At 55.8% G+C, this 11,390-nt stretch overlaps 1 long non-coding RNA gene across 4 annotated transcripts; it reads left to right on the top strand.

The window, feature by feature from the left end:
• Positions 1–5: 5 nt before the first annotated feature.
• LOC309607677 lies at positions 6–3,822 on the top strand. 4 transcript variants are annotated; one of them, XR_014232501.1, is made up of 3 exons: positions 22–539; positions 949–2,218; positions 2,914–3,822. It is a non-coding gene; the product is annotated as an uncharacterized lncRNA (long non-coding RNA). The 4 variants fall into 4 exon arrangements; XR_014232502.1 differs by having other exon boundaries at positions 78–539; positions 2,149–2,218; XR_014232503.1 differs by having other exon boundaries at positions 79–2,218; positions 2,914–3,453; positions 3,539–3,822.
• The last annotated feature ends 7,568 nt before the right edge of the window (positions 3,823–11,390 follow it).

Genomic DNA, 11,390 nt, shown 5'->3' with positions numbered 1-11,390 from the left:
CCGCGAAGGCTCGCAGGAGGCTCGGCCCCGGGCGCGCGCCCCATTGGCCCGCGCCGCGCGTCACGCGCCCCGGCCCCGCCCCCTCCGGCCCCCTCCCTTCGCAGCGGGCTCGCGGCGGCCGCGGTGTCCGTTTCCGAGGCTCTAGCCCGGGTGAGAACGTGGGGCTCCGAGAAGGGCCCACGCGGGGTGGGCGCCGCGGGGCAGCCCCGGCCCGACCCGCTCTCCCCGGCTCCCACCTGCAACCCCGGGCGGGCCAACAGGTAAAGCCAGGACTTGTCGGGGACGCTGCTGGAGAGATGCGGGCGGGTGTCCGGCCAGGTGAGCCTCCAGCCCCCTCGGGAGAGCGCGCTCGCTGGCGTCCGCAGCAGCCTCTCGGAGACAGGAAGCGCGAGGCGCAGAGTGAGCGGCTCAGGAGACACGTGAGCTGAGGGGGCCGCGCACCCAGCGCGCCCTTTAACCACACCTGTCGGATCCTCAGCCAACATTTCACAGATGAAGAGAAGGATTCTGAGGCCGTGGTCCTCCCGGACACACAGCTGGTAAGGAGGGAGGAGGGGTGAGCAGGCCCGTCCGTCTGCCCCGAGAAGGCATCTTCCGGACAACCAGGATGGTGGGCAGAGAGCGCCTTCTACGGAGCTTGCATCCTTTCCCTTCCTGGCTTGGGAGGCGGAGAGCGTTTCCGTTCCTCCCCAGGACACTGCTAGAACCGGAACTGATAGCCAGGACCTGTCCAGGCTCTCTGGAATGCTGGGGTCTGGGCTCCTAAGTACATGCCGGGCACTGGATCCTGCATCCCGGGGCCCTCCCCGTGCACAGAGCAGGGCCAGGGATGCAGCTCCTGCTACCACGAGGAGCCAAACTGGGGCTTGGCCGGTGGGTTTGGGGGACACTAGCGTTGAGGATGAGGATAGTAATGATGCTGTCTGCACTGTCTGCACGTTTGTGGAGGCCGTGGCCAGAATCCACGGAACAGACGGAGTTCACCCATTCTTATAGAAGAGACAGAGGTCTGGAGGGTTCAAGCTCACTGCCTTGTCTCTGTGCAGGTGAGAGCCGGGCACATCCCTGCCTGTCATTGGTCCTTTGCTCCTCACACACTCTCAGGCCAGTGTCCCCCATCTCTTTGGTGAAAATCACACCGAAAGGTCAGAAGAAGCTTGGAAACAAAGACACATCCATAGCTTCAGCACACAAGGAAGCTTCGGCACAGGCTAGTAAGAAGCTGAGCAGGGAAAGACAAGCACTGTATAGTCTCACTTATATGTGGAATCTAAACCAGAAACAAAAACAAAATTATAGGAAAAGAGATCAGATTTACCAAAGGAAGGTGAGGGGGTGGAATTAGAGGAAGGTGGTCGAAAGGTGCAAACTTCCAGGTATAAGATAAATAAGTACTAGGCATGTAATGTACAACATGATAAATATAATTAACACTGCTGTGTGTTATATATGAAAGTCATTAAGAGAGTAGATCCTAAGAGTTCTTATCACAAGGAAAAAAACCTTTTTGTTTCTCCTTTTGCTTTTGCTTTTACTGTATTCATATGAGATGCTAACTAAACTTATTGTGGTAATCATTTCACAAAATATGTAAGTCAAACCATTATGTTGTACACCTTACACTTATACAGTGACATATGTCAATTATATCTCAATGAAACTGGAGAAGAAAAAAAAAAGAAACTGAAAAACAGCCAAGATGCTGTGTTACAACCTGAGTCAGATCACGTCCCTCCTTGACTCAGAACATTCCATGGCTCCCACCTCACCACTGCCTTCAGTGCCCTACAGGGTCGGCCCCCATCCTGACCCCAACCTTCCCTGTACTCCTCTCCCCCTTGCTCACATCCCTCCAACCACAATGGCCCCCTGTGTCCCCTCCGACATACCAGGCACAATCCCACCTCAGGGCCTTTGCACTTGCTATTTCTGCTGCCTTTATAAGCTCTTCCCCCGTGGCTCTATCACCCGTTCAAATGTTACCTTCTCGGGGAGCCTTGCCTTGACCACCCAATCTAAAATGTTCACACTCTCCCTAATATTTCCTCTTTTCCTATCCTGTTGAACTTTTCTTCTTGGTGCTTATTCCCTGCTAACATATTATATATTTTACATTTTGTTTCATTTGCTTTTTGTCTCCTCCAATAGAGTGTAAATTCCACCAAAGCAGTGATTTCTGTCCATTTGGTCCCTTCATATCTCCAGCACCAAGCACACAGTAAGTGCTCAATTGTTGAATTAATGAATTTCTTAAAGACTTAAAGCAAGCATGGTCAGCTTGAGAGAAATTAAACAGTGCTGAGGAATCTATGCCAAACAGGTTAAGGAGTTGGTCACTGGCGAAATTAGGAGACCAGTTGTCCCCAAAGAGACCCAGAACACCCCTGACTAGCTTCCAGGGAGCTGCTTTGTGCAGGTGCCTCCTACCTGGCTCCTTCTCCCCCCCGCTCCAGCACCTCCTTGGCCTGGTTAAACCCATTCATCCCTCAGATATCAGCTCCCCCTTAACTTCCTTAAGGATGTAGTCCCATCTCACCCCTGCGTCCCACCTGCAGGCTAGCTCGGGGCTCACGTGCCTGTCCTTCGTGGCACAGGGCCTGGAGTAGAGGAGGGGCTCTATCGACTTGGGTTTGCTGAATGAATGAATGAATGAGTGAGTGAGTCAGTGAATGGGAACGCTGGCAGCTCAAGTGCCTAAAGGTCCACCTGCTCGGCTACATGTAGCGCTTACCCCAGGTCCTGTCAGGGGAGGGAAACTCTCCTGATGCAGCGGGCAGAATCTGTTACCAGGAATTCCTTGCCAAGGAGAAGAGAAAGAGGCCAGGTGGTGCTCTTCAAAACAGAGATGGCAAACAAAGTGAAACATTTATATTCTTATTTGTTGATTGCCTGTCTCTCCCACTATCTGACAAGGTCCCTAAGAACACGGACTTGGATTTTTTTCTTCACTGCTGCCCAGAACCTAGGACACTTCAGAAATGTCTGTCGAGTGAACCAAGACCGTCCCGTAAGTCTGTCGCACATCTAATCCCTTCTTGGCATCTGCTTCTCTGAAGATGAGAACCACACAGGTACAACTTCATGGGTTGTTCAAGCATTAAATGAATTAATTAGTACAGAACTTAGAAAAGTGCCTGGAACTGAGTAGATATCTCTGACCCCCAACCCCATGGAGCTCCTTCTTAGGGAATTCATCGCCTGTCTGCAGAAGACCTCTGTGACCTTCATCGACCAGGGCTTCTTAGGTATCCTGAGAACGCTATGCTCCCTCCGACCACAGGGCCTTTGCACCCACTGCTGCCCTTGTTGTGGACACTGTGACCCTCCTTCCCCATTAGCTCCTACTCATTCTGTGCATCACATCTCAAATGCCACTTCCTCAGGGAAGCCTTCCTGGACTCCTTCCTATGCTCTCCCAACACCATGTACCTCTCCGTCAAAGCATTCCTCAAGGTTTGTCCACTTAAGTGTGTGCTCATTTAGTTCATGCTTGTCCCTCTGTAGCAAAGTCCTCACATACTCACTCTCCCCTTCCTAGAACTCCCAGTTCTCAGCAGAGCAGAGTTGCCCTGAAGAAAGCTTGCATTTCACAGCCTCCCTTGCGGCTGACCAGCAGGAAGTGTGGGCAGTGGCTCTGAGTTCCCTGCAAAGGGAAGGGCAGCCTCTTTCCAAGTCCTTCCTCTGTGCTGGCTGGAAGGCAGGACACAGACAAGGGTGGGGAGTGACAGGTACAAGGTATCCAGACCCCGACAGTGTCCCGGAGCAGAGCTGCCTCTCCAACGTGGGCTTTCAGGAGAGAAAATAAAAGTCTCCGTTGTTTAAGCCTGAATTACTTTGAGTCTCTGTTTCGGAGCCAGTTGTCCATCTGCAGGACAGGAAGCTCTGTGAAGGCAGGGAACGTGTACATCTCGGTTTCACAATATCCTCCTGCACCTGGAAGGGCCTTGATTAGTGTCTGACGAACGGATGGCTGAGCTCTTTGGGGGCTGGGTCATTTCTTAGTCATCCTGGTAAGCCCGCAGCACCCAGCTTGTGTCGGCGTTGGGGGGTGAGTGTCCAGTAGAACTTTCTGTGATGGAGAATGTTCCCTCCATCCCTGCTGTCCAGTAAGGTACCACATGTGGCTGCTGCCATATTGGACGGTGCTCGTGGAGCTGGCGGGGAGGATAGAGAAGACGTGGTGCAAATCAGCCCCTCCTCTAAGAGACCACCCAAGCTGGGCGGACATCTGCCCCAGCCCTGACTCAAGGCAGAGGGGCTTCGAGGCCCTGCTCCTGGCCCTTCGGAAGGTCGCATTGAGGAATCACGTCATGGTGGCGGCAGAGCCAATCACAGCCACCAGACCTTCCTCATCACCCAGTTCCGGCTGACTCACCCACCCACCATCACGGGCCCGGGAGGGAACTTTATCTGCCTCCCAGCAGGGGGCCTCTAGCAACCTGACCAGGTCCTGGTTAGACCCACCACGTGCCGAGTCTACGCTGGGCACTTCACAGCCACATGCTCTGAGACAGGGCCCACTGCACGCCGGGCCTGGTGCTGTGACACACAGGCCAGCCATGACTGCCTCAACTCTTTGCATTTTACAGAAAAGAAAGCTGAAGCCAGAGAGGTAGAGCAACTCACCCAAAGTCACACAGCACACGCAGCGCAAAGGCAGAGCTGGAACCCACGCCTACCTCACTGCAGACGCCGTTCCCTGTCCTTGTCTCCGGGCTGCCGAGCTCAGCTGCTGGACACTGTGCCTTCCCACTCCTCCCAGTACAGCTGGATGCAGCAAAGGCGGACCGCAGGCCCACACCACCCTGCAGGCCACCTGCACAAGCAGTTCCACTCACACCCCACAGTGGTCAGTGCAGTATCTACACAGCCTCGATGTCACAGAAAGGTGTTCTCGAAGGTGGCTGCCGCCCACCCCCCCACCCCCCCCCACCCCCCGGCAAAGAGACAGAGGAGGAAGGAGTCCTCTTGGGAAACAGTGTAATGGACATGCTGGTTGGACGGGGCAGGAGCCCCGGGCCAAGGTTCAGCGGGCAAGGGCAGGAAGGGGGCCCAGCGCTGTGCTATGCTCTTGAAACACATGATTTTATTCAACCCCCATAACTCCTCTCCTACTAGGTCCATTTTACAGATGGGAAAACAGAGGCATAGAGAGGTCACTTAGGATCACACAGCCAGCAGGAGGCGGTGCCCCGGTTCCACCAGAAAATCACAAAGTAGTGGGAGTCTGGGAGGTCTGCTGCTTCCTGGAGAAAGCTTGAGACCCTGGGGTTGGGAGGGCAGGGGAAGGATCTAGAGAGGTTCCCTAACAAGGTGGGGAAGGGGTGGGGGCAGGAAAGGGCTGAAGCACAGCTCGGGCAGTGACGCCTGGCATCCACCCGTCCCATGTCCTCGGTCGCTGGGCCCTTCCTGTCCTCGCCCCGCAGCTCTGGAGGAGCCTGCTGTACCCAGGCTGGGCGAGTGAGGAGCGGAGGTCATGGCTCTGCAGGTCAAGCAATGACCGTCGACCCGGGCTGAGCCAGTGCACTGGGGGGCGACAGGACAGAGGTGGCTCAGAGACTGGAAGCAGCAGCGTCGTGAATAACGGGGGTCTGTCCTGCTCCACATGCGGAGCCCAGACTTCCCACACCGGGCACTGCCCTCCCACCTGGTGACTCACACGAGCCCCGGCCGCCGCTGGGAAGGGGCAGGCGGAGCCGGGAGCCCAGAGACCCGGGTTGGGCCCCACCCCCCCGTGGGTCTGTTTTCTCCTCAGCACCGAGAGTTTGGCCAAAACCACCTCTGAGGGGTTGTGTTGGGAGGACTCTGAACCCACAGGTCTTCTAAGGCAGCTGAAGGACTTGTGAAATCGGGCTGCAAGCGGCTCCCAGACCTGTGGCTGAGGCCCGGAGGTGGGCGGGTGGGGGGCGACATGGCGCCGCGGGGTGAATCTGTGACACAAGACCAGCCACTGTGAGACAGGAGGTGTCAGAGAACCAGAGAGGGCTCCTGAAAATGGAAAAACGTCAACACCTTTGCGAAAACCCAAGTGGGGCTGGTCCGCACAGTGGACACCCCTGAGGACCAAATGGAAGGTCAGATGGAAAGTGTAAAAGTCCACAGCTGAGCTCAGTGTGCACTGGGCGGGAATCGGGTTCACGTTCAGAAACAGAGGCAGAGGGAAACCGCCCCCGCCCCCGCCCCCGCCAGGCCCGGGCCCTCCTGGAGGGGGTGTTGACGGGGTGACGGGGGTTAATGAGTCACTCTTGCCGGGCTAAAGTCCTCCAGGGTCAGCATGTGCATCTCAGGCCAACTGAAGCCTCACTGCCCATCCCCCCTCCCCGGGTGCCCGTCCTGAGCGTCCGGGGTCACTGGCTGTCACCCGTTCAGGGCAAGCAGCAAGGAACCAAGGGTGGGGCTGGGAAGTGACTGCCGAGGGGCGCACGCCGGCCGGCTTCCCAGAGAGGGGGGTCCGCGCAAGAGTCCTGGGCTTCCCTGAAGGCCAGAGTCGGGAGGGATTCCTCCTCGCTTCAAACCAGTGAGGGAAACGCTGGCTCATGTGAAAAACAGACGTAAGCAGACGTGGAAACGGCCTGTCCACGCCAAGGGAAATTTCTAACCTCACCACTTGATCAAAGAAACACAAATTGAAACAACATACCCTTTCATCCAATCGACAAGGATGTTTTAAAGTTATAACACTGTTGCAAAGAGGTGAAATTGGAACATTCCCTGAAAGCAGCCTTATATTACATATGTCACTCCTGAGTCAGTTAAGTCTCCTTTTAGAACCTGATCACAAAGAAGTGATCAGATTTGCAGTCAGATTTATGTACAGACTTCTTCTTCCCAACAGCACTTACAGTTGAGAAAAATTGGAAACCAACTAAAGTCCAACAAAAGGAAAACTGATAATGAACTATGCCCTGTCCCAGCAGTGGAATATCATTTATCTATTTCAATCAGGTTTTTAAAAGACTATCTGATGAAAGTTAAAGTGAAAAAAAGCAGGATGCAAAACTCTATAAAGGAATTACTCTAGATATGATTATGTAAAGAAAAAACATATTTGCAGAAAAAATTAGAAATAGGTATCAAAGTATTTACAGTGACGGTTTTTAAAAATATTTACTTTGGAGTGATGGAATTACAAGTTATCTCTTTTTTAGCATTATCTCTTTCACTCTTCCAGATTTTCTATAATGAATTTATATTACTTCTATAACCAGAAAAAAATATGGTTTCGTTGAATGTTTGTGCAACTTAGTATGTTATTTTTGAAATAGTTTTTTTGATTAGTATAAAAGTTAATGTTCTTACTGCCCAAAATATCAGGAAATACAGGCAAGTATAAAAAAAGAAAAAGGAACATTCATAATCACATCATTGTTAACATTTCTTGCTATATTATAGAAATGGAAACGTATACTGCTTTGGAGCCTCTTTAAACAATGTGGCTAAAAATAACATAAAATTACCATTTGAGCCATTTAGGTGTACAGTTCAGTGGTGTTAAGTGTCTTCACATTGTTGTGCAACCATCACCACCATCTATTTTCAAAATTTTTCATCTTCCCAAACTGAAGCTCTGTCCCATTGACCACCAACACCCCCTCCCCCTCCCCCAGCCCCTGGTACCCCTTCCCCCAGCCCCTGGTACCCACCCTTCTATGAATCTGACTCCTCAAGGGACCTCATATGAGGGGAATCACACAGTGTCTGGAGAAGTTCGGTGCGTTTGGCGTGTTTGATTGTTTCTCAGTGGCGGCTGCTGCTTTGTGCACTGCCTGCTTCCACTCTCCACTCCCTGGAGCTACGTGGAGCCTTTCCTTCCTGGCAGGTATAGACTCCCGTGTGGGCAGGTATGTGGGTCCCGTGGTCACATATGTGACTTCCATGCCCCTGGAGTTGCAGCATTCCCTTATCTGTGTAGCCAGATGCTGTCTTGGACTCTGCCTTTGGTGTCATGTCCCTGGGGACCATGTGCAGATTTTCACACCTCGCCTGTGCACGGTCCCAGGTCACCTCCTTGCACTGTCTTGGTTCAGTGTTTCCATCAGCCTCTTTATTCTGATGGGGACGTGTGAGGTGGAGCCCTGGGCGCCTGCCCTTCCCCCGTCAGCACCTCCCCCGCAGGGCTGGCCCCTCATAATCCGCCTGTGGGAAGAGAAAGACTCTCCTCTTCTGATGGACGAGGCTGTCCCAGAGGCCTTTGCTTTCAGAAGAGGATTCAGGAGGGGCTACCAGGTGAGAGGGCAGACGCTGGCATTTCAGGCACTGCCACTGTCCCAAGTGACGGACAGGCCATCGTGGGACAAGGAGCCGCTTATCCACGGCCACACCACCAGTGCCACCCCGCCCGTGATCCGTGGTGACTTATCACCAGCGTCAAGCTGCACATCAGTCTCGCAGCAGGTCCGCCGCATTGCGTCCCTCCGCCCTCCAGCCAGGCGGTGCTGCCTCGACTTCCAAGGTCAAGAGGGCCGGCGGCGGAGGCAGATGAGGGTCTCCTGGTGCGTCTCGGCGAGCTGATGGCAGGGAGGGCGGGGAGGGCACGCGGGGCCCAGGGCAGGCAGGGGGGCTGCAGGTCTGATTCCAAGGGCCCTCGACCCCCCCTCCTCTGAGTCCCAGCCCCCATCCTGGGTTGCCGAGCATGTCAGGCACCCGGGAAGTACAGTGCCACAGAGCCGCCCCGTCCCGGCAGCACTCACAGGCATGTACTGAGCACTTGCTGTGTGCCCAGAACTATCTAGACACAGTGCAGTTAACAGTAGAGACCAGGGCCTACCTTCTGGGAGCTTTTATTCCTGGGAGATAAGCCAGGAGACAGGTAACTACAGATGAGGAAAAGTGCTAGGACAGTCACTAACACACAACAGGTCTTTGTGTCCTCATGGAGATTCTGATGAAACAATGTCTCGTGATAGAAAAAAGAAGACAGGGGGAACCTGCTTCGGGTGGGCCAACCTCGGAGGACCTCTCTGAGGAGGTGATGTTGGAGTGAGCAGGAGCCCTGGGAAGAGCAGACGGAAGGGCAGTCAGGCCAAGGGAACAGCAGGTGCAAAGGCCCTGAGGCAGGAATGGGCCTGCATGTTTGAGGCACTGACAGGAAGCTGAGGCCTTGAGCCAGGCGGACGTGGGGGTGAGGTGGGGGCTGTGGAGAGGGGTGAGGGCAGGGCAGGGGTCCCCAGCATTGGGCATCAGCAGTAAGACATCACCTTCTGGCTCAACCAGCTTGCATGTTACCAAAACAATCCCCTAACTCGGGCCTCTGCTGTGAGTGCTGGTGATTTCTGTTGCCCTCCCTCTGCTAATCTCTCTGCTCCAGTGTCATTAAAAGAAGGGAGAAAAAGAAAGGAAAGAAATTCAATGCAGTCAGTTAACCTCCCGAACCCTAACTTAACCAACACCCTCGTAGATGGTAATAAAGAGTTTTGTCTGTGTTCTCGGAGCAGGAGCAGTCCACTGCTTAAGCAAGCGAGAGACTGGCCCAGATTCAGGTGTTCAGAAAGTCTGTCCCACTGTTGTGGGCAAAAGGGCTTCGGGCGCATGGGTCAGCGCTGCGCCTGGTGTCCCCGAAGAACAAGACGACACACCCGAACGGTGTGAAGTCAATGACCATGAGTTCATGACAGGGCTCCTGACAGGGGGGCAGCAGGCAGGAGGGGGCAGGAGCCGGGAGGGGGCTCCTCCTCCCAGCAGGAGGGAGGAAGACACGTGGCCTCGTCAGCCCCCGCCCAAGGAGTACGGGAAGGGGAAGGGGCACGCCAGGCCTGGAGGAGGGACTTTTCCTCCATGGACACTAGCCAGATGTCTTTACCACCATCTCCATCTGCCAGCTGGAACCGAGAGTGGGTCATGGAGCCATTCAGGAAAGTGCTATCAGCATGGTTAAGTCAAAAATCAAAAAAGAGGATAAAATCAAAAAGGAAAGGAAAGGAAGTATGGCACTCATTGCAGACGGCAACAAGCCCTGTGCATGAAACTTTCCTCTCAGGCTTGCGCTGAGCAACGGGTTTCTTTGTTTGGTTCACAGCCAAGAGAGCTGGGAAGGCACTGCGCTGGCACGCAAGGACCCCCACTTCCTTCTCCATCTGCACATTGTACCCCAGAAGGGCAGCTCCCAGCGCAGTCCCTCCCTCATCCCTGGGACCTCTATCCCCTGGGACCTCCATCCCCTGGGACCCCCATCCCCTGGGACCTCCATCCCCTGGGACCCCATCCCCTGGCACACCATCCCCTGGCACCCCATCCCCTGGGACCCCCATCCCCTGGCACCCCAAACCCTGGGACCTCATCCCCTGGCACCTCCATCCCCTGGGACCTCTACCCCCTGGGACCCCATCCCCTGGGACCCCATCCCCTGGCACACCATCCCCTGGCACCCCATCCCCTGGGACCCCCATCCCCTGGCACCCCAAACCCTGGGACCCCATCCCCTGGCACCTCCATCCCCTGGGACCTCTACCCCCTGGGACCCCATCCCCTGGGACCTCCATCCCCTGGCACCCCGCAAATGCAACCGCCTCTGACTTCTCATCTCCCTCAATGAAACATCATCCTCTCGACTTGTTTTTGTCTCCATTTTACTGATAAGGACACTGAAGTCCAGGGACGGAGAATGGCGTATCCTGGCCACAGAGCCGGACCCCAAACCCCTCTGTGCTGCCCACTCGCAGGCACTGTCCCCAGGGACACCTGTGTGGGACAGAGTCTGGTGTGGGGGGGGGGAAGCATACTTGCGGGGGTGGGGCGCTCTGGGCCCTGAGACGTGGGGTGAAAGGGCCGGAAAGGAAAGGCATCAGGGACACTGTGTGTTGTAGCAGCAAGGGCAGGCTCTGTTCCAGGAGCTGCAGGAGGGCAGCGAGCGAGACCAGCGCGGTCCCTGCTCCTGGCGGTTCCGTGCATACCTGACCGTGAACATGGGCCCGAGGATGAGGCAGAAGGAAAGGGGAGCAGGAGGCGTAGTTGGGCTGCAACGTCGACAGGCTCCCCGGAGGGCACCCGAGGGGGGCCCGAGGGTGAGGCCCGGCCGAGCGCAGAGCCGGCACGCGCCAGGGCCCCGAGGTGAGACAGACTGCGAGGAGGCCGGCGCGTGCAGAGCGCGGCCAGCCGGGCGGGCGGCCGCAGGGAGCGCGGCGGAGGTCCGCAGGCCGGGAGGGCTTGCTTGCTTCCAGCACGGGCAGTGGGGGCCGTGCGGGGCTCTCGGCCGCCCCACCCTCAGCCACCCCGATCCGTGTCCTGGGTCCGCCACGGTGCAGCACCGCCGGCTGCTCTCACACTCTGCTTCCCGACGGCTCACGAGTGGGTTCTACCGGGTGGGAAACCGAACGCCCCGCGTCCGCCCTGGGCGCAGCCGGGAGCAGGCAAGAAGGGAACGAGGCGTGAGCGGCCGCCAGGGTGCGCGCTGC

Source organism: Balaenoptera borealis, assembly GCF_965194805.1.
Source record: "Balaenoptera borealis genome assembly, chromosome: 12".
NCBI classification, from domain to species: Eukaryota; Metazoa; Chordata; class Mammalia; order Artiodactyla; family Balaenopteridae; genus Balaenoptera; species Balaenoptera borealis.
This window is presented reverse-complemented; position numbering and strand designations above follow the sequence as displayed.